Below are 6,000 nucleotides of genomic sequence, written 5' to 3'. Positions count from 1 at the left end.
TATCAACAAAATCCAAGAAACCGAAGCGCCAACCCAAATTCTGAGCAGTCTCAACATGATAAGGTTAATATCCCCAGTTGCTGTCATGGCGGTGTCGAAATGAAATTGCGACTGTCGAAATGAATTAGAATCAGGGCCCGGATTACGTACACTCGATACGCATCGTATCCGCCATGTTTTCCCATAAGGCGCTACAGTAAAACATGGCGGATACGATGCGTATCGAGTGTACGTAATCCGGGCCCAGGCCCCAGGTCGTATGTCGTATCGCTGTCGACTGTCTTCTTTTTCTTTAGTGTCATTTTGATTCTCGCGGTTGGCAGCATTGGTAAGGAACCTGCTAGTGCTGTCGACTGTCTATATTTTATGTATTAATTAATGCAGAAGCATCTAAATGATATTGATAATAATGATAGTAGTAGTGGTTTTAGGGAAAGGTGTAATGGTGCTCCGTTTTAAAGTATAATTTTTTTCATGTACATTTTGGAGATCACTAAGTGTACTTATAATTCGGTTGTGATGAAAACGCTAGTGATGTGATTTTTTGTATCTAACTATAAAAAGTTTTCTCGAAAGTTTGTTGTCTACGTATATGTCGTTTCCAAGAAATATTGGTGTTTTCAGAATGGTGCATCACAGTAGGAATTGAAAGTATGTTATTTTGATATTTGAATTTTTATGAGTGGAGACGTATATTCACGGGTATTTTTTAAGGTATTTGGAAAAGCACAAACTAAAAAAAATATAAGTACTATTATGTTTGTTTATTCCATTGTGGCTGTTTTCCATTCATCAATGTTTATCATTTTTAGATACAGATACAGATCAACTGTTTTGATATATTATTGACACTTCAATGGAAGGTTGATTCAATTCGATTGAACACATTTGTAATGTTTTAAATTGTTTATGACTTCTTAAGAAATGCAAAAGATTATAGCACAAATTAAAGCCAAAAAAGAACATAAGAGAAAAGTTCTTTGAGAATACAAGCGAGATTAGAATATACATACATACAAGTACACACATTAATGTTAATGACAATAAATGGACATAATGTTAATGGACATAAAACTTACCATCAATAAAAAAACTCACTTAACAAAGATCAAGGTACAAAAAAAGTATTACCAAAAAATAGATAATGTTTAAATGTATTTTCTCATGTTAAGAATAATTTGTTTAGTGTTAAAAACATTGTTTCAAAGTCTAGTACCACTATTTCATTAAAAAAATACCTTATATTAATAAAAAACTACTTTTATGAAAAATTTTCTGATGTAAAATTATGTTAATTTGGTCTGGGTTAGGATGTTTTAAAAACAAACTCATTTCCTTTATGTACAACAAGAAATGATAGTTTTGTTAAAAATATTATTGTCAATATAGAAATATTGAACATGATGCCAATAACAACATAATAAAATACCACTGAAACTATGGTTCTAATAGGGGAGGCTGGTAGAAGTTTGTAGACATAACTGAAACCAGTAGGAAACCATTTTTAAAGTGCAGGGAATCAATGAACTGTCAACACGGATGGAATGGCCCCATCCCATTCAAACAGTGAAGCGATATTGAGGCCAACATACAAGTGAGAGGTCCTAGAGAGAGACAGAGCTTGTCAGGGAAAATTTGACTTCTTCATTGGTTGGATATTATCATAATGACCAGAGTTGCCAGATGTGGTTTTATAAATCCCCCACTTAGAAACTGAAATTCCCTCAAATTGAAGCTCAAACCCCTTAAATTTAAATTTTTGACGCATTTTAATAAATTAGTAGTCAAATGTAGAGAACAGTAAACCAAAATTATACTACTTATCAACAGAAGGCCTTGGAAATAATTCATAGGTCCTATCGTCTTCGATTATATGAGAGTATAATTATACAGTTCTATGTATATACGCAAATTTAATTTACCATGACCCCTTAAAATATCTCATAATTGTCCCTCCCCAACCATTTCTGCTTAGAAAAATTCTTCTAGACGCTTTCAAATTACTCCAAAATTATGGAAAAATACCCCAAGCTGGCAACGCTGACTACCACTATAAATTTTTTGTTTATGAAAGATGGCCATTATCTTCCCTCCTTCCCTGACAAGCGCTATCTCATCCTGGCGTCATTAAATTCACTTCTTGCCCATTCCATCAGTGTTGACAGTTCATTGCAGGGAATACATAATAAAAGTAAACAAAACAATGATTGTTAACAACACACAAGCGAGTGTAGAAATCTTAACAAACACTACATGTTTGCCTCCGTATACACAAGAGAAATCACTGAAAAGTATTTCTACCATAGACACTTCTCCAAGAAATTAACGCACCACCTGAAAAATTGGTAATTTTTAATGTCTCGAATTTCCTAAACCTGTTGTCCAATCGAAGTGATTTTTTTAACATGTTATAGCCTTATTATAATAATATTATACAGTGTCAATTTTAAAACTTACAATGGGCTATATCTCACTAACAAAAGATGATATCGAAAAATGCTTGAAACCGTTTCTAGGAAAGTACGGGGGAACTAAAATGACAAGAAAGAGAACTCACTCCCATCAACCCCCTAGGCCCCACTCGCCACAACCAAAAAATTTTAAATTGCAAACCCCTACTTGTGATACATCATTTAAAAGACTATAAAAAATGCTATCGAATGAATAGAATAGAATAGAATAGAATACTTTATTGGTATAGCTTTACAGCTGCCATCATAAAGATGGATATACACGTCAGATATACAACACAATATAGTCACAGACACATAATCAAATACCTATACATACACTTAAATTTTAGATTTAACATAATGTACATTGATAAATATGAAAATTATTAATATTAGACAGAACTCATAACAGCAATCTAGTTGCTAAGTATTCTTCTACACTGTAGAATGCATGTTTACATAGTATACTTTTCACAACTCTTTTGAATTTCACCGGATGCAAAGATCTAACTTCATTTGGAAGATGATTATATAGCCTGACCCCCACATAATCTGTGGACTTCTCAAATTTGGATAGTTTGTGACCAACAGTAACAAACTGATTGGCATTCCTAGTTGAGTATGCATGTAAATCAGAATTTCTCTTGAATGAATGTAAATTATGCTTAATATACAATATGGATTTCAAGATATATATGGAAGGCAACGGTAAGATATTGTTATTAATGAAAACTTGCTTACAAGTATGCCCAAAAGGAATATTGAAGATAAGTCTAATAATTCTCTTCTGTTTAATAAACACTGTGTCTGATTTTGTGGAATTACCCCATAACGTAACATTATAAGTAAGGTGACAATAAACCAAAGAATAATATACATTAATGAGAGTTTTAATACTGAGTGTTCTCTTCAACTGTACTAAAGCATAGAATGAACAATTTAGTTTCTTATTAACATATTCAACGTGAACATCCCAACTCATAAACTGGTCCAAGAATACACCTAAAAATTTTATGTTTGGAATATTTACAATTTCAGGAATAGACACAACTGGCATATTTCGTTTGCATCTAAAATGTATATACGATGTTTTATCAATATTCAGTTGTAGCAAGTTTTGTGTACACCATGTTTGGAATAATCTGATAACCCTTGACACTCTATTTTGAAGCTCTACGTATGTATGTGCTGATACAATCACAGATGAGTCATCTGCGTACATTACAATGTGGTCATGAGTAATATGATCGGGTAGGTCATTGACAAAAATAAGAAATAGCAGTGGTCCCAACACAGATCCCTGCGGCACTCCTACATCTACACTGAAGATGTCTGACCTTTCCTTGTTTAATTCAACATAGAATTTCCTCTCCAGAAGATATGAGTTCAATAAATTTAACATGTTACCTCTTATTCCGTGGACATACAATTTGTTAAGGACAAATTCAAATTTAAGACTGTCGAATGCTCTGGAAAGATCAAAGAAGATACCCACTACAAGAAGACCATCATCAAGATGCCTATAGACAGATTCCATAAATACTTCAGTAGCCCCCTCTGTTGATCTTCCGGATCGAAAGCCATGCTGTTCTGAACACAGTGTATTATTTTTGTCCAAAAACTGTATGATCCTAGTGTAGTAAGCTCGTTCAAAAATTTTTGAAATTACATTTAACAAAGAAATAGGTCTATAATTATCAATACAAGTGTGATCGGATTTTTTATATACTGGAACAATTTTACTTAATTTTAGGTTTTCAGGAAATTCACCTGTGTTGTATACTAGGTTAATTAAATATGCCAGCGGTTCTGATATAACATCCTTGATGTGTTTGATCATTCTTGTGTTTAATTCATCATTTCCAAAAGAATGTTTATTTTTAAGACCACAAATAATATCAAGAACTTCATCAGATGTTACTGGAAAATAAACAAAACTGTCTATAGTCCACCTATGTGATAAAGTACAGTTTTGAGGGTTATTGTCAAGCCTATTTTTTAGTGCATTATTTTTGTCATTGAAATGGCATGCAAAATATTGAGCTAAATTTTTATCATCTGATATTAGTTTGTCTTCAATTTTGAGTTTAATTTTATTAGTACTTTGCTTTCTCCCTATAGTTTTATTTACTATACTCCACATAGTTTTTTGTTTATTATTACTACTTATAATTTGAAGATAATTGAATTCCCTTTTCTTTTCAGCAATAAGATTATTGTATTCCTTCTTGGTAGCTTTATACTCATTCCAGATGTTACTATTATTAGAGTTTTTAGCTTCATTAAATAGGTTTTTTAATTGTTTACTCCTAGCATATATGTCATGATCAACCCAACCTTTACTTTTATGCACGTCCTTACCTATTTTACTTTTAAGGGGACAGTTTGAAGTAATAGCAAAGTTTAAAGTATCCATAAATTCGATAAAAGCGTTATTAATATTACTTTCATTGTATACCTCGCAAAAACCAATCCTCATTAAGTCTTGTTTTAGGATGTCTAAATTGTTATCATTTAAACACCTAAAACACTGCTGTTTTATATTAGATTCCATCCTATCCTGATTACGACCTACAACAATGTCAAAAATAATGGCAAGATGGTCACCCATATTGGGTTGATTGACTTGACAAGTATGATTCATAGTGATATTATTAGTAGCAATGTAGTCAATTTTTGTTTTTGTTACTTTATTGTTATTCATGAAAATACGTGTTGGTATATTTGGGATATTAAGAGACAAACCAAACGATTGAAAAAGATCATCTAATCGAAGTTTTTCATTGCTCTGAATTAAGTAGTTGATATTAAAGTCTCCACAGAGATAAATTTTATCAACACGGTTGTGAAAATGACCTAAAATATTAAAACAATTATTTATAAAAGAATCTAGATTGCTGTTAGGCGTTCTGTACACATTAATGACTAGAAATTTACAGTTACTGATTAAAATAGTCACAGCACAACATTCAAAGCTTTCTTCCTCAGAGAATTTACGGCAATCAACGACTGAGACTGCATACTTGTCTGTCCCAGATTTAGATAAAATAAGAGTTCCACCATGTATTTTATTTTTTCTAGTAAAATGGGTTACTAAAGTGTACCCTGGGATATAAATAAGATTAATATTATCCTCATTACACCAGTGCTCCTGAATACATAGAATGTCAGGTTTTTCAGCATTAGAAAAAAGCTCAAGATTTAAAAGTTTGTGATGATATAAATAATAATTATACAGGGTGTTAATATCAGCCGGCTTACTACGACTTTTATATTTGTAATGCTATCTCCCGGACTATTATTGTGATTGATAAATGTCCGTCAGTACATTTTTTTGTATAAAAACTTAATTTGCCGTTTTTGCAAAACAAGTTAAAAACATCTGTTTTTTGATTTCTGTCAGATACAATAATTTTTGGTTTATTTGAGACCTTTATATGTCATTAGTTTTCATCCTTTGTACGATCGGTACTGTTATTAAGCTGTAGTTGTCACGATGGTTTACAGTATACCTGAACACGTAGAGACCATTTTCATATTTGCGTCC

The 6,000-nt window shown here is 32.0% G+C and overlaps 1 protein-coding gene across 1 annotated transcript in view; it reads left to right on the top strand.

Moving 5' to 3' along the window:
- The first annotated feature begins 355 nt into the window (after window positions 1–355).
- LOC114342541 (uncharacterized) overlaps window positions 356–6,000 on the top strand; it is a 379,450-nt gene continuing 373,805 nt past the window's right edge. Inside the window, exon 1 of the mRNA XM_050663028.1 lies at window positions 356–651. The gene's annotated coding sequence lies outside the window, so the exon portion shown is untranslated. The remainder of the gene's footprint in view (window positions 652–6,000) is intronic.

Source organism: Diabrotica virgifera, chromosome 10 (assembly GCF_917563875.1).
Source record: "Diabrotica virgifera virgifera chromosome 10, PGI_DIABVI_V3a".
NCBI lineage: Eukaryota > Metazoa > Arthropoda > Insecta > Coleoptera > Chrysomelidae > Diabrotica > Diabrotica virgifera.
The sequence above is the reverse complement of the archived record's forward strand: the minus strand, read 5'-3'. Positions and strand labels throughout refer to the sequence as shown.